This window comes from Ambystoma mexicanum, chromosome 2q (genome assembly GCF_040938575.1).
Source record: "Ambystoma mexicanum isolate Mex_15411 chromosome 2q, UKY_AmexF1_1, whole genome shotgun sequence".
NCBI classification, from domain to species: Eukaryota; Metazoa; Chordata; class Amphibia; order Caudata; family Ambystomatidae; genus Ambystoma; species Ambystoma mexicanum.
This window is the reverse complement of record NC_090924.1, coordinates 552,205,400-552,231,627: the sequence shown is the minus strand read 5'-3', so window position 1 is coordinate 552,231,627 and position 26,228 is coordinate 552,205,400.

The following is a 26,228-nucleotide window of genomic DNA, read 5'->3' as shown; positions in this document are numbered from 1 at the left end:
GGAGATTGATTCCGGTGAATAGGTCAAAGCAAATTTCTGTCCATAGTTCCGGTGCCTGTTTTAGTATAATGTTGATAAAACCATCTGGCCCGGGAGCTTGTGATGTACTTGATTCTCTGATTTTTTTTTTTTGGTTTTGTTTTTGTTAAAGTCTAAAGACCAAGGTCTGTTACTTTTAGACTTTTGTGTGTCGTATTTTATCGGCCTACTTTGATCTTGATTTTTTTTCTAAATGCTCCACCTAATGGCTTTCTTGTATATGGTTTATCAGAGCTGCTCCCTGTGCATTTGTTTTATTATTTATCAATGACCAGAAGAAGTTGGCATTTTTGTTGTGTATAGCCGTTAACATACTTTCTGAATCTTTTTGATACAAAGGGCTCTACAGGATTTGGCCCAATCTCGATATTTGGTCTTTAACTCTTTCTTTTTCTTTGTTCTTATGATTGATGGATCTCTTTTTAGGGCCCTTATGGCTCTTGCTAGTTGTTTTTTCCTTTTTTTCGATTTTTTAATCAAATTTGTGTAGCCTAGTTACTATGGTATTGTTGTTTCCCTTTTGTTTCTCTGAATGCGATTAGGCAAGATTAGTATTCAGCGTCAGTTGATGTTTTCTCCTCCCATGTTTTTATGGCCGTTGTCAATGCTGGGATTTTTTCCAGAGTTATTCGCAGTCTATTTTGGCCATTGTTTGAGTTAATTTTTTGAGGCCACAGTTTCTTAGCTTTGTTTTCATGTTCTTGTTGAGTCACTTCAGCACAGGTAAGAATTAACGGCCTAAGATCACTCTTTGTACTTCTCAAGATCTTTAATGATATAATTCTTTCGAATGTTGTGGCATCTATAAAGAAGTAGTCTAAAATGGCACTTGCATTGTTGGACACCCAATTCTTTTCTCCTTTTCGGTCGCCATATACCTGCCCATTTGCCCTGTGAAGATCTCTTATTCTAGTGTCATCTATCCATTTATTTTATCCTAGAGTGTTTCTGACAGTTATGGTATGATTACTCTTCTGTCTTTCAGATGTTACAGCAATCTATATTGAGGTCTCCACAACTGAAAAGCTGTACATTTTCGAATTCTGCTCTTAAATTATCGATCTGCTTCATAACACTGTCCAAAAAGGTTTCTCCATCCTTAGCTTTGGTGTTCCTGTAGAGCTTAATGATTGCTCGTGTCTCTTGTCCTGGTAACATTTGGTTTCCACATTGTATTATCACTATTTGGATAAGTGGAGAAGGAGCGATCACTCAAAGCACTTTGCCTCGTATGCTGTTTTTTATAAGAGAAGAGTGAGCAGCCCTGCCGATGGTCTTACAGATGGGCCGTTATAAGCTTTACTCAGAAAGCATGTAAATCCATCTAGAGTGGAAGTTTCCCGTAGCCAAGTTTCTTGTATACAGATAACATCTGTTTCTAGTAATTCTTGGTCTAGGTTTTGAAAAAGATGTTTGAATCACCTAGAACTCCAGGTAACCAGCTGGACGTTTTTTGCAGTTGTACATTCAATCTAGATGTTTTCTGAAGATGCTAGGGCCGCTGCAAGCCAATCCCATGATTTTACCTTGTCAACTCTAGTTTCCGGCTGACCTATTTTTAGCCCAGATTCTACTACTTTAACCTTCGGGGTTCCTTTTGTAACTATGCGCAATGCATCCACACCCTTCAGTAATGTTGGAGAGAATCTAATGGGGTGTTCATTGACTTGCTTCTTTATTATTGATCTTTTTTCTCAGAACTCTTTTTTTGTCAATATGATTTCCGCTGGATGGTTTGATCTTTCACCTAGACATGATTTTTGATCAAAACCTAGGATTCCAAGGTCATATGTAGCTGAAATTAATAAGTTTACAATTGCTTTTGTTGCAATATGTAAGCAGACATGATCCATTTCTGATTCCTTGGGAAATTCAACTATTTTAATGTTTCTTGGCTCAACAACTGGTAATGCTGGAACACTTTGCAGTAGCCTCATAAGGTTTGATCGGTTTATAATCAAGCCATCCTTGGCCTTTAGGACGCGATCGAACAATTGTTTTTGTAGGGTGTTTGTCTCATCAAAAGCATTTCCTCTTATTTGTGGGTGCTTTTGTTTCCTTCGATTTCTTGAGCTGCTAGGCAACTGATGCCTCTCCGCACGTCTCAACTGAATTAGTCTATCCTGTTTCGGGTGTCCAATCATGTTGTCCAATACTATATGCTTTGGGTTTGCTTTGTTTTGGTTTCTAGTTGTGCATGTTAATTCTTCCAAAGTTTTAAAAAGAGGAGACCTTTCTTACACGCTTTCTAGGTCTGACTCTGATTCTGAGTTTGTTGGATTTGCTGCATTTGTTCCGTTGCTCTCAATTTCAATGTAGCTATCTTCTTCATACATACATAATTGCAACAGTATTTCTTCATCTCTCAGAATTGAACCTCTTGTAATGTCTTTTTCTTGTTCTGGTGTTTTTGCTTCTTTTTCTTGCTCATTATGGTTGTTCAACATAACTCTTGTGAGGTTCTTTTCCTTATGTTTCTCTTGCAGATTTGGTGGCAATTGGTGGCAGTTCTCTGAATGGTTTGAGATTTCTAATAAAGTTTCTCGTGCTTCCATTTACCATCGATTTAACTTTGGGTAGATTTTTGGTCTTTTTATTTAATGTGTCTGGCACTCTTTTTTTCTTGCTCCCAACTCCTTAGCCTTGTTCTCAGGCTGCATGTCTGTTTCAAATATGGAAAAAACTTCTTTGTTTTTTGTTGTGTTCCTATTTGATTCTGTTTGTCCTGTCTTTATAACACAACAGGCTTGTTGAGTTGGGTTTAATTGGTCTGCCATTGGGAGGCATTTTGCTGTGCTTTGCTGCTCCGTAACTACTAATCGTGCTGGTGCTTCTGTTGGCAGGATATTGTTTTCTGTTTGACAGGCTATAGCGTGGACCGTAGTCAGTGTTTCAGCATGTATTTTGGATGTTTCCTGTTTCTGATGTTTCTCGAGTTTTTTCCTTTTCATTTGTAACTCCAAGATTTTGTAGTCTTAATAAATTAATGGTATCACTTAAGCAACTCAGAAATTATTGTTTGTCATCTCTTGCATCTTCCATCAGATCAATTAATGTTTTGAAGATGATATTTTCTGATTCTTTCTCCCGTGCTCTCCTTTCTCTTGTTGCTTCAATGTAAGCTTTGATGTATATTAGTTTTGATTGCATTAGAGCTAACAAGGTCGTTTGATCCTTAAAATGCTCATGCAACACTTCATAGAGCTTCAGAAAAGGTGCTACCATTATTTTTACTGTTGAGGCCACTGCAGCTTGCAAATTGGCACATTGTTCTGTGTGCGATAATCTTTTTTCTTTTGCTGTTTGAGTTTGTCCTTCTTGATACTCCTTCTTTGGATCATCTTTTTTGTCTCGATGTTTATTTCTTTGATGTTCTTGATTTATATGATTTTCTTTTGCTACATTGTCTGAATCATCTGTTGAGGTTGTGTCCTCTTAGATCTTTCTTACTTTTTGAACATCGCTTGTATTTGCTGTAATCATATTCTGGAGAATATGCTTCTTCTCGTGTTGCAGATTTTGCCTTTTTTCTGGGGCCATTAGGAGTGTGGATTTGTTAATTTCTACTTCTGCAATTACACGTTTATCTCTTCTTGTTTGTGGAGCAGAAGTTCTATTTAGTGATTGCTTTCTCGTCGGTATTACAGCTGCTACATCAGCAAGATCAAGTTTCAGGATGATGCTTTGTTCTTCTGATTGGGTAGAGTCATTATTTATCTGTGCGCTCGCATTCAGATGTTCTTTTAGCAGCGTCATATCTGGTGTATTAGGTGTAGTTTTGCCCATTGCATGAGCACTTGTGTGCTCTTTATACTATGTAAGTGTCTCAATCTCAGATGAAAGAACAGGTATGTCACAACCGCCCAAGGCCATCAATAGGTCATTATCTGGTATTTCCTGCCAGGATTCTTTATCTCGTTGCGAGTCTGTAGGCTTTTTGGTTTGGGCACCAAGTTGTTATGTAATTGCCTCATGTTCTCCTTTGGTTTGAATTGCCAGCGAATTGATTTCGAATCTGTCATAGGTTTATCTTGCTGTTTTAATCTCCCCCCATAGGTCTTTTTTGTACTTACAAATGCATGATTCAATGCAATGCTATCTGTGCCTGACGATGTATTTTGCACAGGATATTTCCACTTTGCTGGCACATGTGACCTCAACTCCTATTCGTGCGTTGATTCTTCACCAAATGTTCTTGTGTTTTTGACTTTTGCGGAGCCCTTTATTATTTCTTTTGTTGAAGTAAGTTGTTTAAGTTGCTGCGTAGGCCCAAAGTCTGTGAGGGCACCTACAGTGTCCACGTTAATTGGAGAATCAATGCTTTCCGGGTATGTATACACTTTTTCGTAGACCTTTGGTTTTGGTTGTGTGAAGTTCCCTTTCTAATTACAATAGTTGTCCCTGGCCTCCAGCCCAGGGACCGTATCTCTCCAGCCCTGAAATCTCTCCACTGGCTCCTGGTGGATGCAAGAATCAAGTTCAAGACCCTCTGCTCTCCATTCCAAAATACGTTCCTTCTCAAGCCCTTCGCTCAGCTACATCAAACTCTCTGATGGTCAGACACTTCTCCAGGCAGAGAGTGGGGGGTAGATCTCTCTCCTCTGCAGGTGCCTCCCTCAGGAAAGGCCTCCCTACCCCTCTCAGACTTGAGCCAGGCCATCTGAAGTTCCGGAAGCAGCTCAAGACCCTCTTTTTCTCCTCTGCTTTTTCTCTCTCTCTTTCTCTCTCTCTCTTTCCCTTGCTGAACTACCTGTCTGCTGCACCGACTGGTTGCTTGGTGACCCTCCAAGTCTCACTGGGTACCATGCTCTGCCATGGTCAGTCCCCCTTGCACTGCCTCTGGGTTTACCGCGCCCTTAGGGGCTATAACTGCAACCCTACAGTTCGCCTGCCTCCTTACCCAGAGCTTTCCCTCTCCCTAGCACTTCCCCTCTCTCGCCTCCCTCTCACTTCCACGATCTGAATGACACAAGGCCTAGTACGCTTGTTTGTCCTGTCTTCCTGCTTTTTTCCCTCCCTTGTCTTGTCATACCTAGAGACACTTTTATTATACAGGTGCGTTATAAATTACTAATCATATATCATATCATATCATGACATATCATATCCAAGCAGAAGTACGTTTTAAAGCACCAATGAACTATTTGGATAGGTCCTGCAGTGAAGCATGTTTTGCAGCACAAAAAAAAGTATTATCTTTTTTCAGATTTATTTCAGCTTTTTGTTTTTTTAATTATCTCTTTTTATTGGTTTTAACAACATTATAATGAACACATACGTGGCAGTGCCAGATGTAGATTCAACACAGTGTGGACATGGGGTCTACATGCAGTAGTTTAGAAATGTCCAAGTCAGTCATATTCTAATTGCTGGGCATAGGGTAAGACCTGCATCCCACCCCAATGTTCCTCTCAGACCTCCCCGTCCCATTCACCCCACACCTTCAGACAGACATTTCTAGGGCAACCTCTGGCCTTATAGATGCGCCTTTCCAGAGACATATATCTGTCCATTTCGGCAATCCACTAGCTGAGCCATGGGCGGTCCGTAGAACCCCACATTGCTGCAATTATTTTTTTTTACATTCCCAGTGCGATAGATAGAAAAAGCTTTTCATCCTTTGTAAACCCAGCTTTTCCCCAAATTCCGAGTATAGCCAGTTTAGAGAGTTTAGTGTCACAGGGGGCTTCTGACCACATTATTACAGATATTCTATCAATACATTTTCCCTAGAACAGTTGGATCTGTGCACACTCCCATAATATATGAAAAAAGGTTCCCCCGCTCCGACCGCACCTCAAACAGTTATCTTGGTCTGTTGCACCCCATCGCACTAGTGATGTTCGTGAGTAGTATATCCGATGTAGTATTTTATATTGGATCAAGCGTAACCTGGCCGCAATCCCAATATCCCTTGGGAACATAAGTGCTTCAGTCCATTCCTCTGGGCCCAATGTTCCCACATCCACTTCTCATTTATTTTTGAGTTGGGACAATTATGGAGACCCAAAGGCCGTTAACACCTGATACAGTGTCGACATGACCTTTGTGGTCATGCGTCCGGAAAAGACATTTGCTTCTATGGGAGAACATTTGGGCACTTCCCCCAGAGCAGTGAACTTAAATCTCATAGCATGGGTCAGCTTCATGGGTCTGTAGTGTTCCTTTCCCGGCAATCCAAATGTGTCTTGTAGTTTCATGAAGGGGATGAGAACTCTGTCCTGTACCGCATCGGCCAGGTCCCTCACCCCAGCTTCCCCCCACTGTTTGAAATACTCAATTTTGTTGAGCTCTGGGAGAAGCCTGTTGTTCCACAGGTGTTGGTCCAGTGTGGGTTTCTTCCCCCGCCCTATGTCGTGATGTGCCTCAGCCCACATTTGCCGGGTGTGACTTAACAACACAGGGAGGGCAATATCCCTCATCTTGTCACCATATAGTATCTGTTTGGGTGGTGTGAGAAACCAAAGGGTGTCTCACCTACTAGTCCCTGGGGATCTCTCGCTCAGGTGACCAGGGCACAGCCATCGCCTTTGGAGCCAGACCCTGGGGGTGGAACAGTGCGGGAGGATCACCTGGGTGAGGGGTGTTCGTGGAGTGGGGGTGACGCAGCTGCGGATGAGACGTGGTATTCCCCCATTTTTTGTACACCTAACCCATCCTATTTTTTAGGATTTTCTGATGTCCCAACCCCCACTTTCCACACAAACAATGGGCTGAGGAAGAGGGTGACTGAGAGTAACAAGGCTAACATCACACATGACATGCCGTCTTATCGGGTCAGGCAAAGTCAGGCACTTGACTTTAAGTGCATTCACAAGATACCAATTACCTCTCCTCACATGGATAAAAGGCGATCCATAGAGACACACTCCCAGCAAAGTGGCACACGAGTAAGAACAGAACCTCTGGGGTGAAGGCGAACCTCCCGGAGCAGAGCGACAGACCAAGGGATGAGAGCAGCAGGTCGAGAACCCCAGGAGTTCCCTACAGGAGGTTGTTGTCTCCAAAAGGCCACGAAAGACACATGGAGAAGGCCAAATCCCAAAAGCAGAAGGCAGCATTGTGTTTCAAGGATGCCAGCGACCCTCCCGGGTGAACGGAAGAGTTGGGGAGGCGAGGCCAAGCCTGTGGTACTAACCTTGACTCCTGAATTGGACTATTATTAAGACAAGACAGAAATGCATACGGCCTGTGAGTTGGCAAGCAACCTGAAAGACCGGTGTGTGCTAGAGAAAGATTGGAGTTGCAACATTAGATCGCAAGTGAAGGCTCCACGTATGTGGATGAGACACGAAGAAAGGAAGACCTGTGAATGAACTGTGAATTAAAGATAGCTGTGAAAAGAGCGATACTGAGTAAGGGAGTGGTCTGGCGAAAGGAAGTAGCCCACTCAAAAGTCTCAGTGAAAGGTGAATTGTTTGTAGCAATTGAGTGAATGAACTGTAAAAGTAAAGTGATCAAAATTAACCCTGAGAGAAGGGGAGATTAAAAAGTTGAAAGTTGAACTTTGAGTCGAAGTGGTCCTACGGAGGTCTGTAAAGAAAACCAAGCACATTCGAAAGTCGTGGACATCCGAAAATGGTCTGAGCCCGACTGAGGGAGACCCGAAGTGTAATAAGTTTGGGGAAGGGAGCCCCCTTCAATTATTGTTGAACTTGTGTTGTAAAAGATCTGAGCACGACAGAGAGGGAGCAATGTGAACTTTTCTTGTGAAATGTCCCAGCCAGACAGAGGGTGACCAATGTGAACTTTTGTCTTGAAGAGGTCAGAGCCTGACACTGGGGGACCGGCATGAACTTTGTTGAAATGTTTTTGAACTGTTCTTGTGTTGAAAACCCTAGCCAGAATGTGTCATCCTGTCTACAGGGGCCTCCTTACTCTGAGCTGTCTAACGTGAGGAGGAGAACTGATTCACTCACATTAATTCTTTACATTTGAACACCGATTTTCCTTTACATACATATCTCCTTTATACACTTTTTGTACAAGAGAAAGGTTTTGTTAGCATAAGCCATTTTGATTTGACAGACTCAACTATGTCGAGACTACTCCTATCCTAGTTCTAGGGCAAAGTAGGAGTTTTTCCAAACCCAGAAACTTTAATAAAGGTTTTACAAATTGTACCTTTTGTGCAGGTGTCATACTTGTGATACCATGCCTCCCCTAAAGTAGTTTTCAACCCATCCATCCCTTTTCCATCCCCATGTGTGGGAGTGCCGGGTCCCCGTGTAGCCAGTCATTCATCATTCCAGTTTGCGCCAACCAGTAGTATCGTTGAAGGCAGGGAATCCCCAGTCCCCTGTCCCGTACTGAGCACTGGAGCATCCTAAGAGCTATACATGGCTGTTACCCCCCCACTCACAACAGCCCCCTCAAGGAATTTTCAATCGTTCCAAAGATAGACTTAGGAACCGATATCAGGGCATGCTGTAGCAAGTAAAGAAATCTGGGGAGGGCCAACATTTTGAAAAGCGCTGCCTTGTCCAGCAACATCAGCGGAAGAGTATGCCAGTGAGCTACATCTGAGGAAAACCGGTGTGAGATTGAGCCGAAAATAATCTGCTGGGTTTAGATTTAGGTGGATTCCCAGATACTTGAATCCTGAGACCGGCACTGGATAAGGACAACCCGGAGGAATAGCTCCTGCCCCTCCTATTTACAGGAAGAGTACTGACTTTTGTTGGTTCACCTTAAACCCACTATAGGCCTGATAATCTAGCAGTGTCCTGGTCACAACTTGACGGGAGGTCGCAGGGTTGCCCAGATAGATGAGAAGATCATCAGCGTAAAGTGAGACCTGCCCCCTGCACCACACCCCTAAGGACAGCAGAAACTCACCCAGTCTGGGTCCTTCCAGAGTTTGATTGCTAATGGTTCCATGGCCAGGATGAACATAAGGGGGGATAAGGGGCTGACCCTACCTCATCCCGCGCCCGAGACCAAATCCCTCCAACAGTACTTCATTGACCCAACCGAAGCCTCAGAGGATGTGTATAGCAAGCAAACCCACCTGAGGAAGTTCTCCCCAAACCCCATATGACCCAAATCTCCCAGAGTGCCACCCAATTGAAAGTCAAGCACTTTCTCAAAGTCAACAGCAAGAAGTGCTGCCGCTGTCTGTAATGTCGACATCTGACTAATAGCCAGTTGTACTCTACGGATATTCATACGCGTGGATTTAGAGGTCTTGAGGCCGCACTGGTCTGGGTGTATTAAGGAATCTATTACTCCTAGGAGGTGGTTGGCCAGAACCTGCGCCAATAATTTGGCTTCCCCGTTTATCAGTAATATCAGCCTATAGGAGGCACATTGTTCAGGAGGTTTCCCCGGTTTCGGCAGGACCACTATGCAGGCTTTTCTCAGATCAGGGGGGGGATGCCCGTCCACTCCACACTGTTTAAAGAGACAGTGAAGAAGCCCTGTAACCTTGTGCCCAAGCTGTTTCCAGATCTCGACTGGAAAGCCATTAGGCCATAGTGTTTTAGCTGATTGTAACTGCGTAAGTGGTGTTGCCACTTCTTCTTCTGTTATGTCTGCGTCTAACCCTGTTGTTTGCTGCACCGTTAAGCGGATGAGTTCTACTGGGTCTATCAAGCACTGGCCTGCCCTCCCAACCGGGTTCTTTAGGCAACTATATAAGACCTCACAGAAGGATGCAGATACACCTGCAATCGCTGCATCCTTCATTAGCACTTTGCCCTGAATGTCCTGTATGGCCCATAATTGTCCCTTCGCTTCCTCCCTCCATTCCAACCACACCAACATTTTCCCAGCTTTATCCCCGGACTCATGAATTTGGCTACGTATTTCCCAGTGGGCCAGCCTGGCATTATCAAATGCCACATTCCTTAGATCCTCCTGTGCAGTAACTAAGGCCTCCTGCGAAGTCCGTGTGCCGGAGGCTAGGAACTCCTCCTCTTCCCTTATTGCCCATTGTTCTGCCTCCTCTACCTCCAAGGCATGCCGCCCCTGCATGGCTGCTATCAGTGATATCGCCTCCCCGAAGTATAGGCTTAAAGCTTTCCCACAGTGTGACCGGGCAATCTACGGACCCCTCATTTTCAGTGAAGTACTCTGATGTTTTACGGGATAGCCCCTCCATTACATCCAGGACCCCAAGATAATGTGTATTTAATCTCTACATTGCCGTTGGTCTAGCCTATCCACTTTTGAGTTCCATGAGGAGTGCTGAATGATGTGTAACACCTTGGGGGAGAAAGAAGTAGTCAATGCGTGACATGGAATCATGTGCATTAGTGAAAAAGGAATACCCTGCCTCAGACATGATTCACCATGCACCTACCAGACCCTCTGCTATAGTAAAGGATCATAGCTTAGCGGTGAGGGTTGGATTCCTATTTCCTGTGTGTGTGCCGTCTATCCCCAAGTCCATAACCTCATTGACATCTCCTCATATCACCCACATATCAGCCGTGTCTAGGAGTAGCAGGGTTTGAAGGTCATTTAACAAATCAACTATAAGAGGGGGAGGGGCATAAACGACCACCACCCCATATGGCTACCCACATGACCCCCTTAATCAGGACATATCTGCCTTGAGGGTCTAATCGGACTTCCTTAAATCGGAAGGGAATCCGCTTATGTATCAAGATCAGTGCACTGCTTGCCCCCCTGGAGAAGCGGGCGTGATAGACCTTTGTATAATTAGTTCTCTTAAAAAGTTTACAATCACGCCCCACAAGGTGTGTTTCAGTTAGGAGCACCATGTCCGGTGCATACCTATTCAGGAACTGAAGAACGAGGTGTTGTTTGATGCTGGATACCAGCCCATTAACGTTCCATGCCAACAAGGAAACTTTCCCCTTAGCCGTCATCCCGCAAAAATGCAAACTGAGCACGCCAAGTCAGAGGTCCTTCCTTCACCCTGCCCCTTATCAGGACCCCACCGCATTCCCTTTCTCTTCTTATAAAACACCCAGCACTTAACTGCACCGCACACAACATACCGGCAACAAACCCAGATTGCCAAACATTTCTCTCTATGTCCCACCCCGTACTTGCCCTCAACTTGAAGCACCTATCACCTAAAACCACACCAACAGGTGCAGAGAACATTGATAACCATCTGCGGGGTGCCTGTTGAGGCAGCCACTGCAAGCCTGTGTCCCATATCCATGGCCACCTATTACCAATACCCTATGTCAGTGTCTCCTAGCTCTCAGCCAGCTCTCCCCCAGTTGCAGGGTCAACTGTTACCCCCTGCCTCCAGCAAAACTCCCGTCTGTGCTGATTGATCCAAAACCTGATTTTTATCCGTGTTCGAGGAGGGGTCTCAAGCTGTTTCTCATTGTGGCTTCCCATTCGGCGGGTGGGCTCCTGATCCCGACAGAATATGTGTTTCTAGGGCATTCCCACGCATAATTTGGAGTCCCCTCATGTTGTACCTTGAGTTGTGCTGAGAAAAAGAGGGGATATTTGATGCCCAGCGAACACAACTTTCTCTTGACAGAATCAAAAGATTGGCGGGCCTTCTGGACTTGCCTGGTGTAATCTGGGAAAAAGAAGCCTTTCTCATACTAATAAATCATCTGTAATCATGTGACCTCCAGTGATTTGGAACAGAAATATGGCCCAGTTAATGCTAATGCATGTTTTCCAACAGAAGGACATTGTCAACAGGTATTAAAACATAAGAGCACAAATTTACGGATAGAACTAAGGGCTAGACGAGTGCAATGGGAATACTTGGGATAAATATGTCTAGGTGGGAAAGCTCAACATCTACAACTAACCAGTATAAAACGTTATTAAGGAAGCCACGCATATGTAGTACATAGCAAATATTGCAATAGAGTTGCAGTTTATTTTTGATAATAATTGCAGGTATGGTGATTTACACCAGAATATAGACACTATCGATTGAAGGCAGTTTATTCAACAACCTGGTGAGTTCTACCTGTTATTCACTTTGCTTCACAGACTAACAGTACAATCTATTGTAGGAATACACATAGACTAATATTTTACATGAGTTAGTACTAAATGAAAAAAGAAATCATATGTTATTGCAGTAGCAGTTGTCATGCACATGTTGTCGAAAAGGCACTTTGAATAATAGGTACTTTATACTGAGTGGTAATGAACGAGTGGTATATAATAACAGACAAGGATGGGCAGAAGAGACAAATGAGGAGTAAATTGCCTACAGTTTACCAATATCTTGCACATTTAACAAAAATGTATCGAGATATTATGATAAGCTTTCATAACCGTGTTTTTATTTTCACTTATCACAAGTTCTTTTTAGCTCTGTTTTTTTCTTGTAACACAACAAATCCTACATTGGTCCAACCCCTCTAATCTCTGTCTCTATTTTGGAAATATAAACTGCACATTTAATGGATTATTTTATTTTTTCTCTGTGACAATATACGTGAAATGTCTATTGTCTTTATACCAATGGTTGATATGGATTGAATCACTTGTATGTGACAACATGATGTTTGAATTACCTGTATATGATCACACGTTTTGATTTGGAAATTTTTATTGGGTGTTTCATGTATAGTACCATTAATTAATTTGCAAATACCCGTCCAGTTCTGAAGAAGGCCACAGGCCGAAACACGTGTCAATGTACTGGACACTTGTTATGACTAAGTATTTTTGAACTTTACTGTTGGAATAAAAGTACAAATCGAAGCTGGCGCAGTCAGCGTGGTGGCATCTATTCATACTGAACATAAAGAGAGTGCAGTGGGTTAACTCTTTTGCCTGTATGCGCTGTGACAGGTGGCAGTAACTTCATTACTCAAACTTCACTATACTTTACTGACCATGTCGCGCTAAGATCTTTTTAAACCATCTTACAACCATCTCTACTAACTAGGGAAGAAGGGCTGCCTGGTCACGACGTCTGCACATATATGTCACTGTTTGTGGATAGACAGCATGTGCTGTTCGGCTCTTTTACCATGCGTTGCAGGGAAAGTGGACTGCAGACTTCGTGAAGATCTGTTGTATGCTTCTTCATTGAAATACCATTATGTGCTACTGTTGTGAAAGCATTCACCTGCACAGACGTTTACTATGTTCACATTGCGCAAGTTTAGAAGGTTTTTGTTGTTTTTCAATTAATTTAATCAGTGGTTTTATTCTGTTTTAAACTAATATAAATAGTTTTCTTTTAGTTTGAATATGCTGTCAATACCTACTTCAATTATCAGTTTTCTGTCAGCATTTTGAAGTGAGGAACGTGACTTCTCAGATCTTTTTATGAAATTCATAAGAACTCTGCGCCGGATGCTTTGTTGTTAGTGAAGTCACACAAGGTACAGTGGTGTAAGCATTCATATATAGATTAATGTTAGGCACTGGGATGAGGAAGAGGGGTGTAGAGGAAGAAGTTGTAGACTTGTGGTGTAGTGATATGAGGCAGGGGGATGTGGGGATAATGCAGAAAAAAATGATTTTCTGTAATGGTATGAGGAAGGGGGAAATACACAATGAATACATTGTTGTAGGTTAAGTCACGTGAAAGAGAGTAGTTTAAACATAAAGATATAGGCTAATGTTGGCTACTGGGATGAAGAAGAGGGTTGTTGAAGTAATAATATAGATTATAATTGTGCAGTAGGATGTGGAAGGGAAGTGTACTGCTCTTTTACAATGCACTGCAGCGAAGTTGGACTGCAGAGTTTTTGAACATCTCGGGTGTCTGCGGATGTCGGGAGACTCAACTAATCAGTCCTTCTCTTTGTGGAGGAGGAGTTGAACTCTAGAGGAGGAAAAGGCAGCAGGAGCCGTATTTCTTGTTTGAATTGCTGAAAGCATGAATCTCAACAAGAAGACTCTTTGGATTAAAGGCGATTTGTGGGTAAATTGGCTGCAAATATATGCAGAGCAGCTTGGTATCTCACATAATCTTGGTTTCAGAAAATTGCATATGGTATGGAGTTCGTGACATGACATGGAGTCAACTATTACCCATGTGTGAAGATATGGCGCATTTGAAACATCCAGAAATGATTGTAGTACACAAACAGTGTTTATTTTTTCACGAATTACAAAAAGACAAGAAAAGATCCAAGTTGGTTTGTCCATAAATAGAAAAAAGCAAGGTGGAACATGAATTATGCTGTATGTCGATGTCTCAAAGATTTTGGAATGTTATCTTTTGAAAATGATAATATATGAAATGATGGAGTGAACATTTTCGCAAAAGATGGAGTACATCTTACAAGTGTTGGAAAGTACCATTTTCTTTGCAATATTCGGAATGCAGTGAACATTTTTTGTGAAAGAAATTAAATTGGAAGAAGAGTTTATATTGAAAAAGTGTATGAGTACACATTGCATGTGTACATATTAAGATTACAGTCTTACAAGAAGAAAGCGGCTCTTTTAACAGCCAACATTAAAGAGTACCAAAAAAAGGAGTCAGGTTGATACACCTCCCATTCTACAGTTATGATCATATAGTCTGCGGGCATAGTTGCCTGTCCAAGGACATTGTCAGGGGGTTTGACCCATGTTCGAATTATTATGCTGCAACATTTGGGGCTGTGGGCTCAGAAAATCCAAGATGGCCGAAAAAGCCCACATTGCGCCAGAATCCAGGAAAACCATGCAGTTTTTGCGCACACCAAAATGGTCGCCTGATCTACCACCCACAAGTGCGAGCGTGATGGGCCAGAAGCGCCATGAGTGAAACATGGTGCCAAAGGAAAAACAGCAGTGCCTGTTAGCTCAAAAAAGCGCTTTGAAATCACCTTTGTTTCTCTGAAATGCAAGCTAAAAATGCCTATTTTAAACATTGCATGATATTAAAAAATCTCACTGAACACCAGCAGACATTTGGCAGAATGTAGTCTTGTGTGCATACAAAATCTGGAAAGATGAAGAGCCCAAAACAATGTTTATAACAAAACTGGCTGAGCTGTGGATGTCAGCAGCTTAACCGAAATTGGATTTAAAATCACAAAAATCGAAAGGTTTAAAATAAATGAGTGACCTACTTCTGAGTGTCACATAGGTTGCAACTGTTTAAAGGTCATAGTTTTGAACTTAGAATCAGCATTCTAGCTGCATGTGTAAAAATTGTAAGTTTGATTTGAATGAAGAAAAACTGGGAACAAAAGTGACATTTGGCTGAAGCCTGGCTTGAAGAGATTGAATTCTGCCCCGCAACTACCCCCGACAGGAGTTGAAACTTGCCCAGCCACTGCATTCGCAGGCCTGGCTGCCTTCTGCTGTTCCCACCAAAAGGAGATTACACCTCTCTGATTGAATCAGGGGAGCAGCACCTAGGAGCAGGGAAACAGAACAATGAACTTTCCTTGGCTCAGGCAAATGTTAAATTAGGGGGGGTCGTAAATGGCTTCTTCTTGGGAGAAAGTGGGAGGAGTAGTGCCTCTGTGAGCAACCTGAGTTGGAGGAAGTGGATAAACCAGAAATTCCACCATGTGCTTTGGGAAACCACACCCCTCTGGGCCAGAGCATAATTTTAAAAAGATGGATAATTCATAGTACTGACTTGTGAACATTATATAATTAATATCATTATTCTTGTTATTTTTCTGTGCACATTTTAAGAGGTGTTAGGACTCTGTGGTATGTTCTGGGGGGTATTAGAGGAAAATAAGGTATTACGCCGAATGTTTGTATGTTAAAAATCTGACACTTTATCATCTGATGCCCATATTCCTTGTGCATGTTTGTGTAAATTCTGGAAAAGTTTAGAGGTTGTGTTCTTGATGAAAAGGGCAGAATTCTGTCATAAGTGGACATGACATCTTACAAAGACAGGGATCGGATGGTGTGGTGCTACAGAAAATATGTTAACTGGACATATAATATTAGAAAAATGGTACATAGATAAATATGTATTTGGATCAAAAATAGATTTGTGTGCAAATTGACAAGGGGAGTGTTCTTTCTGTATGCCATAAAATTAATGCCTGATGACACTCCATTCCTTCCCCCAATCAAGGGAGAGAGGAGGACTTGGCCAATGATAAGTTGTGAGGGGCAGGCTTAGTTATGCCCACGCACACACCCATTTTCAAAACACATAAAAAGAGACTGCTTTTGACAGGCGAGACACTCACTTTCCATTTTCTTGCGAAGCACTCTTGCGGACCAGACAATATCCAGAAGGACCATCTCCAGAACTTAGAATCCAGACTTCATAACTTTTTCAGCAGGTCTCAAAATCTTTTGCAAATTATTCAAACAGCCGGGCTGAGTTGTTTGATTCTGGCTAGAACCTTGTGCCAGTACCCAGAAAGCAGTGCTGTATCCAGTATCCACTTGATCCAGATCCGCTAGCAGACCCAGACCAGATCGCTGTGAGCAGACCCAGACCAGATCGCTGTGAGCAGAACCGGTACTAAAGACCGTCCGTGGCGAGAGAACCGGAGTCCAGTCCAAACCTGACCAGACCTGGACGGCCTATTTCTTAATTTATAGTGTGAGTACTCAGCTAGAACTGTGCCAGAACCAATCTCTTAGTCTAAAATAATCTGATTCAAACCATTTTAACCTGTCCAGAACTGCATCATAGAATCAAGTGTTCATTCTGTCATTTCATAGTTGTAAAAGTGTCATTTTGTCATTCTGAAGTTTACTTTAATTTCGAAAAACGACCTTCACAAAATCGGCCGTATCTTTGGAGCCGCGTGTGCTAGTTACGACATTTAACTTTCATTTTAAAGCTAAGATTCTAAGCTTTCCAACACGCCAAAAAACTTTCTATTCATTATAGTTTTTCCATAATCGCGCTCGACGCACTCTGAAAAAGTGCAGCGATTTGCGATTTGGTCCAATTAGCTCCTGTCAAAATAGCCGCTTTTGCTTGAACTGCTAAAATTTGTTTTCAACCTGCTAATCCCTCATTGAGCATCGCAAGTGTGACTTGAACTAATCTTAAATAGCTATCACCTACCCTGAACCTCCTATAAGGAATTAAAAGCATTTTTAGCATATTTTACTTCATTGCCACCACATTTAAAAGGATTTGTCGGCTTTAAAATCATATCTGTTTTCCTCTAAACTCGCTGGGGGGAACTGGAACTTTGTATTGCATTTTGTTTGTATTCCTGAAAATTGTGTGCTCCCCTTCCATCTCCTTATATTGCATAGGGGGGGAGTGAATTGCCACCAGGGGAAAAGGGAACATATTATCTCTTGTGAAACCCTATCAGTTTATTTCTATACGGCATTCATTCCATCATTGTTTTTCCTTGAAACCATAAAAACATTCTCAGTTACCTTCTCCTTCCTATACTAACTCCTAAGTAATTCAATAATCGTACAATTGAAATATTATCCATTGTTGATCACTGTCATATTCTTAAGTGTGATATCAAATATTAATTTATTATAAAAGTGTGATATATATATATATATATATATTATTTAATTTTTCCAATAAATCTTTTAAATTGCAAAACACACCTACTTCTTGGCTCAGTGAGGTCAGGGGGATTCAAAGAGAGGGGCGTTATATAAGGGTTTATCATCCAGAGTATAACTTGTCATAAAAATATATAAATAAGGGCTTCCCTTGGGCGTCCCAGCCGAGGCACTGACTTAGTGGGATTGCTGAACTGAAGTCACTTAACAACAACAAGGGTGTAAATACACAGAAAAGCATTGCAAAGTGAACAGAAGATATAGAAGCCTTGAGTAAGGCTTTCACACCTTCTATTCATGCCACACTGAATTTTGAATTGATTATATGGCAGAGAAGAAGGATGGAACAGAACAGAACGTTATTTCTGTCAACTTATTTCCTCTGTGCTATACAAATGTTCCAGTATAATGCCAATGTAACTGTTGGAGATTCTGATGGAGTCCGCTTTCTTTATGCATCACCTCCACAAGGATCTATTGTACACATTTCTTTCTAATTCTATTTTTAGACTTTTAGCCTCATCAGGAGTCGGCGGTATCCCAGCGGTAATACCGCTGGGATACTGCCAGTGCAAATAGCGTTACCATAACTCAGTCTGCCGCTGTTAGCGCCAGATCACGAGTAGCTGTATAGCGGTAAGTTCCCATTCCCCATAGGGTCCATTGGACACAATGCAGTTTGGGGACGCTATTTCAACCAGCGGTAATTGCGCCAGCGTTAATGGATTGAAAATGGCAGAAAACGGGTGGTAAGGGGACATTTTTACCTTCAGCAAAAAGCTGGAGGTAAAGCTCCCACTTACTACCCAACTCATGATTGGCCCAACCCTTAAATGCGCCAGTAATAGGGTGACCGCTGCATTTAAGGGCTAAGGCCCAACTCATGATGAGGACATTTGAAAGGTGCTTCCCCATGGAAACTATACTTTTCTTCATTTGTTTTTTTTCCATTTCTTTTTGGGCAGAAGGTGGGAGGATTGAGTAGGGGAGGTACACCAACCACGATGAAGGAGGGACAGGTGGAGAATGGAAGATGTTGAGCACTGCTGATGTAACTGAAGTAGGTCAATTATTTTTGTGTGCCTTCACAGCTGTCTTGATGGTGCTGTGGAATTGCTCCCGCCCCTGCAGATGAGTGCATCACAGTATATATTATAGTTTCCAGACTCTTTCGGGAACTACATTTCCTAGGTTTCTCCTCACTACTTACTGAGATGTCAGGCGCTTCAGCGCCGGTGCTTCAGTAACAAGCCAGTCTTTGCCGGTATTAAAAGCAGCCTCCCTTTAAATTTGGGCTGGTTCATACTGCCATACAGGTACACATGAGCAGGCTGACTTGCTGCTATTTTACAATTTTTGTGTTTACTTTTGTGTGTGTTTGTTTGCCTAGACATAACTCTTGTGCTCCGCTTGATCAGTGGATCTGAACTTGCGGAGAGAAAAGAACTTTCACAGGAAACTGTAGTTTCCTGACTCATTCAGTAACTGCATTTCCCAGGTTTCTCCTCACTACTTACTGAGACGTCATGTGCTTCAGCGCCAGTGCTTCAGTAAGAAGCCGATCTTCGCTGGTCCGTGCTGAGGCACTACGGCAGGATGGCAGCTCTCCTTATTTCTCACTGTGCCCAGAACAAGACATTGGTAAGGAAATCTGTCACTTGACTCACACATGCTATGTTGGGAACTGTTTTGAACTTTACATCGGAAAATTACTGCATACTGTGGGTTTAATTGGTCAAACCGCTCTATCTTCCTGACCAAGGGCTACCTTGACAACATAAACCACCTTCTTGCAGCTCAGAAAGCAAGACAAATGGCGATTGTTGACAAATACCATTGCATGAAACGCAAAACTCTGATTACTGCACCACTTGAACAACCTTCGCTGGCTCCCTTTGAGCAATTCAGCAAAGCCACCTCACTGCGTAGATGTGCTTTAGGCAAGTTAGCTGATATGTATACACATCCATCTCATACTGAGTGGGCATGCAACCATATCCCCCCTGTAAACCCCCAGCTCCAGGTCGCTCCTTCATTGGCCATACCTCTAAAATCTCAAACAAGATACTGATGAGGAAAGTGCATCACTCTTGGACTCTGACACAAAACCCACATCCGACATATCATTGCACAACAACTCCTCTTCAACCATGCTATAGAAATGTGCTCTGTTAAATATTTGTTCTCTCATTAAGCATGCTACAAATATTCATGACTACATTCTTGAGTTGAACTTAGATCTGATATGCCTTATAGAAACCTGGACTACAGACGCAAGCGGGTCAATGATTGCACTGGCATCCCTGAAGGCTATGCAATCATATACCAGAATCGAGCATTGGGCCTAGAGGGCGGCGTGGCTATTATTGCTAAAAAATATTCAAAACTGTTTCAAGCACCATGACTGCTCCAATGGTGAATTTCTTCATCTGAAAATGACCCCCACTTCATCTATGTCTTTCTCTCCAACAAATCAAGATAGTTAGAATACACAACAGGCTTTTGAGGCTGGGGTAGACAAGGCCTCTTCAGATACGAACTGGCAATAAATCTGTCTATTATACCTTCTTTTCATGATATTGCATCTAAAGAGAAATATGCTCAATTTGTTTTGGGTCCTATCACAACTTCTGATATAATGCATATCTTATCTGCATTACGTCCTTCTCAGTGCCTAGAAAATATAATTCCACCTAACCTCATCCTCAAGCATAAAGAAATCTTTGACCCTTTCCTTGTCAATTTGCCAACTCTTCATTTCTTAGCAATCAGGTTCCGGACTCTATAAAACCCGTCACTATTACACCCTTGACTAAGAAACCTCTCCTTGACCGTAAAGATCCAAACAACTTAAGGCCCATAACAAACTGTAACCTCCTGTTAAAATTCCTGGACAAAAGCTCCACCATCCAACTTCAGTCATTTATAGAAACATGTAGCATCCTACATTCGAGACAATCTGGCTTTCGTCCCCACCACAGTACATAGACTGCTCTCCTGGACCTCCAAACTCATATGCTGAACATCATAGATAAGGGCAAACCTGGAATGCTTGTATTATTAGACCTATCAGCAGCATTCGATCTTTTGGATCATGATCGTTGGTATTACCCAAATTGTTCAAACACAATTGTTCGAATGAACAATTGACCTAATTTCAAGGGTCCGAATTGACCTTTTCACAATTGACTGAATATATATATATAAATAAACATATATAACGTGATCAAGCGCTCGGAGAAGCGCGAAACGCGTCGTTAAGGACACTGCCCTGGCGTTCTGTTTTGTTTGCTGTGTGTCTTTTGCCTACTATTTTTAACCATCTATTAAACTCGTCTTTTTTGGCACTTGGATTCGAGTTTGCTACTTTGTTTACTGGGACCTGCAGACCTTATGCTTGGAGTGCGGTTTTTTCCTTCCTCCATGTCTTAATGATATATATATATACATATATATATATATATATATATATATATATATATATATATATATATATATATATTACACGGCCACGGTAGTGGGCGTGTAGTTATGGTTAAGTTGCTGTTTCCATAGGAAGAGCACTTTTTGGGCGGCCTATAACTCCGCTCCCCCTGGATTAATCCTCACCAAACTTTGCAAAAAAAGTATATGGGCCACTCTTTTTTTTGCAAAGTTTGGTGATGTTTGGTCCAGGGGGGGAAAAGTTATAGGAGGGGTTCCAAAACATCTTTTTTTCTCATAGACTGAATGGGGGAAAATTTTGCGCACGGCTACAGGGCAAACCGCTGGACAGATTTGCACCAAATTTGCAGCAGTGGCAGGGGCTTGGGCACGAAAGCGTGCTTTTGTAAATTTTGTGACAATCCATTCAGTGTTTCCGTGAAAAACCAACAAAAAGTATGTCTGTAGAAATGAGTGATATCTATGTCCGCTCCGCGGACACACTTCCCTGTTCACTCCGTGGACAAGATTGCAATTGGTTATTCCGTGGCGTGCTTGCCGCGACCATGTTGCGCTTTCACTGATTGGTTGTGGCACAGCGTGAAGTGCGTTGTAATCTTTCCATATGGCCGCCATGTTTACTTCGTTTTCTGTTCAACACAAACATCGGCTCTAACAAACCTAACCGAAGAAGACACCAATGCACTTGTTGCACTTATGGAACACTGTTTGGAAAGGTGAGCATTAAAGAGACGTGATAGTTTAAAAACAAACATGGAAGAATTATTGATAGCACTGTCATACGGTACGGTGCGCCTTACTACTCATTGTACTAAATGAATTTACTGCGTTCATTGTACAACACATACAGATCATTACTGCGGTCAGGCTGGCATCCTACTGTTTGAAATCTGAGACTGCCACCTGCACTATTTCGTACACACAGTCCTTCTGCACATGCAGAAGATTAGCCGTTCTCATGAATAGTTGCTGATATGTTGTTGCAAAACTGAAAATGTATTTGCATTCAGAGTGAAGGCCACTGCGTTTTCTGTTTTCAATATGCGCTCAGTACGGCTGCATATTTGTTGACACCCATAAGGGTCCCTTGTATTTTAACCTTGACGTACAGGGAAAGAGTAGAAAGAATGTAGGGAGTAACAGTTTGAAAACATATCACTTGATAAGGTTATGCTTCAAAAACATGTGCTCCGACCATGCAAAATTAGTTCCTGAAGAGCCACAGATCTCCATACAATACTTTATGCCTGCAGCGCCCGCAATGGAGGCCGTCCAAATTATGTATGTGTTTTTCTGCCGACTATATTCTACTTTGATGTTATTTCATCATTTTGCCCATATAAAAAAAGTTTTCCCTAATGATTTACAAGATTAATGCTCAGGTCCCATTTTTTTGGCCATTAGTACGATACATTTTCCCAACTTCTAATAATATTCAATAAAAAAAGTATGTGTTAAAATTTTGTTTTGTAGAAAGGTTGGGTGGTGATACAAGTTTTGTTTGCCATTCCATCGTGCTGCTACCTCCAAACAATAATTTTATTATTAATAAGAACATTCCAGCTTTCAGTGCCGTTCCATTTTCTAACCCACATATGGTCATTGTACATTGTCGCCTTCCATAGGTTCCCACTGAATTTCGTCCTATTGAATTAAATTTTGAATAAAAAAGCTATGTCATAACTTTGGTTTACCCAAAGGTTGCGTATTCATACATCTTTTTTTCCCATTTTCCCCGTCAGATATTTTCTTCCCTATTGTCATTGTCATGGATTACAGCTACCGAGTGACGGATTTTGCAATTGTCAACTCCAATTGCTTATCTCCGGAATTTTGAGCGTCATTATTCATTGGGATGTTCGTGTTGGCCCTCTGTGTCCGTACGCTTATGTCGTCATAAGAAGTAACATTCCATCCTTTCCGCTGGTGTAGATCAGAACGGCTGACGTCGTCTTGCACATCAATGTGGGAGGAAAACAACTACTTTGGCAGCACCGCTTACTTTCTGTGTCTGAAAAAACAACGTGGCCTTTCAAATTTTCATTGTCACCCAAAGAGACAACCTTTCCACTTGTATGGAAATGTAAATAGGGCGATCATTTCGTAGTGGTCATTGTGCAACCAAACAACTTTACTAATTGCATAGGGCGATGATTTCGCTCAGTGTATTGTGAAATAAAACGTTTGTACTAATTCTTATATGTTTGTGTTTTCTTTACAAATGTACTCTCTGTTTTTACAATGTAGTATGCTAGGTTGCAGGACGTAATGTGTTCTTTTACAGTTGCTACATCACGACACGTCCATCCACATGGACGCATTTGTTTAAGCAGCCAAGGAGCATTATTGAGAAAGGTAATGCACACCACTACCATTGGGTGCGGGAGGGTAAGGCCCATCTCATATGCTTTAGTGTCGTCCGCCCATTTTCTGTGACCATCAGGCCAATTTCTGACACACAGATGCCCTATTGGCAGAAATGTTTGTGAAAAAATACATGGTTACCCCCTCCAAACACACATATCTTCACACCTTTCGACTTGTTCCACTTTTGAAATTATATGTGGAAAGGTGAGTGGTAATGGCGTTGCTGCCAGTATTTCTGACGTCATTATGCTTCACATGACACAGTTTCTTTGGGATTTTATGTTAACTTAAGTACAGTACTCCTTTGCGTTTTTTACACTCCTTTTTATAGAAAAAAAAATTACTACATGTACAACACATGTCTGTAAAGGTCATTGAGAACGACCGAAAAGCTTCGTATTGTGCATGTAATTGTGTTCTCATTTTTAACAAGTGTCATCATGTACATAACAAATCAACGGTACAGCTTCCTTCTCTGAGGGGGAGCCTCTATGTATGGTTCATGGCCACAATTTCGGGGATGTTGCTACTGCTCTTTACTGGAAGGGACAAAACATGGCATTCAGGTCGCCATGTCCACTAGGCACTGTCTTCGTGGTAAAGATCTTGCTCATAACCACGAATTTGTCAAGGAACACAAATGTGGTGCTCCCATTACGGGCACACCGTTTAATTTTTTCTTTCTGCAGCCTGCAATGGAAAGCGAAGAAGGCTTTCCATCCTACACCCCTTTTCCCTTTCTATGGTGGCCATCTTGAGAAAGGATTTCTTTTCTTCAGCCGGGAACGCTGGAGGCGTTCCAGTTGAAGAGAAAAAATCCTCTTTTTTGATACCATGCATTACTGCTGCAAAATCTCGATTGCTAATGGAATTCATTCAGCACTCTTTGGAAGGGAAAGGGGTTTAATGATCCAGATACATTGGTATGCACTTGTGCTTGTATTGTGTTCAACACTTGCATTGTGGAATTCTGCGCCAGAAAATTTGGAATTACCAGTTCCAACTACAACACCCTATGTACTTTCCCACTATCAACCAGTTACACTTGTCATTGTGAAGTGTGTATGATTTTTCGAACAGCCCCCATGCGGTGCGCCAGCATAGGATAATGTACATTTCTTTGCAAGGTGGCCAGTTACTTCAAATATTCCTTTACAGTACTATGCTTATGTGTTACTATTAGAACTCTGATAAGTGTAGTACCAAATATTTGTTAAAGTACTATTATGATGCATTTACAATACTAAAAACGTATGGCATTCAGTTAAAAATATTTTGCTACAGGGACGTTATGATTACGTTGCACTCCCAAAAACCTGTAAAATTCACTACAAAAAAAACTTTGTTGAGGGGACGTTATGGTTAAGTTGCCGTACCAAATACCTGTGCACTTCACTACACATTTTTTTTCGCCCTCCCCTTTATGCTTCACATTAAAAACAAAAAACCCCTGAAATTCGCCAGTTATTCCAGACTGAGCCCCCTTACTTGCCAGCAACACTGTGCACTGCTAACTCTAACACCCAGAACATGAAAGATGTCATCTCAAATGTCACTCATGACATCACTGACGGCATTACATGTTTAGCCCCTTTGTTTTTGTTCCCTGCCATATATAATTATGTACATGCTGAGCTTACCATAACTGGCGAATTTTAAGGGTTTTTCGGTTTTACTTGGAACCATAACGTCCCTTTAACAAAGATTTTTTTACTGAATTTCATAGGTTTTTAGTAGCGCCACTTAACCATAACGTCCCTTTAATAAAGTTTTTTTCACTGAATTTCATAGATTTTTAGTAGCGCAACTTAACCATAATGTCCCTTTAACAACGTTTTTTTCACTGAATATAGATATAGATAATGTAAATGTTATACATGTTTACTAAGACTCCCTTAGCTTTCATACATATAACATAGAAAATACTAAACCCTTTGTCCCGCTAGTGATTTGGGTGTCCGTGGACCGTGCGCCATCAGCACTATCCAAGGGGTATCTTACATTATTGTATCATGCAATAAAAACACCAAACATGTTAAAAAAAAACACATAAATACATTACATTTAATAATAAATAAGACGTGAAAACTGTATATGTAAGACACCAAACATCCACTGAAATAGCATTTCCAACATAATGGAATATACCAAAACAAAATAAATATGCCTCCAACAGAATTACCTCACAGAAACTGTGCAGCAAAAAGCAAGTGTATACCTTCACAGCAGTAACACCAAAAGTTTGTAAGAAACTAGTAAGTACACAATATTTATTTCATATATTTATAAATGTTCTATATTACGTACACTAAAACAAATATCTTTTTTGTTTTTACACAGAAATGTCCAGTACTTTGGAATGGCTGGAAGAAAATTTCCGATGAGATGAAATGAGCGAAGAAAGTGATACTAATGGTAGACACACCATTTCTCTTTATAAACCAATTAATAACCATTACTTTATGTGTAGTTAACATATTTTTTTAACAGACCAAACAGACAATAAGTATAATATACCAAGAGAGACATTAGAAGATCCTCTGAAATGAATGGAACTAAAAATGGATAAGTTCCCGCTCCCCATGTCCCAGCCAACTATCCCCAAACCCTTGCTAGCAAGAAAAACATTACAATGAGACTTCCATCCCTTCCTCCCGTCCCACACATCATGTCCAAACCCCTAATTCTCCTGTATTTGTTTCAGTTTCTGCTTCCCCCTCTCTTTCTTAATTTGTATACTGTTAAACAATAATAACATTTTAAGTGTGTTCGTACTAAATGCCTGTGTCTTATTTTTTTTTTTAAAAGACAGTTAGGGTGTCCGCAGACAGTGCGGGTGTCTGTTATGTCTGCAATTAACCGAAATGGGGGTGTGCTAAGGACACTATACCTGTCCGTATGGTCCGTAATTAAAATGGAGGTGTTCTTAGAACACACAAGATGTCCGCCTGTCCATAATTAACCAAAATGGGGGTGTCCCAAGGACAATATACCTGTTCGTA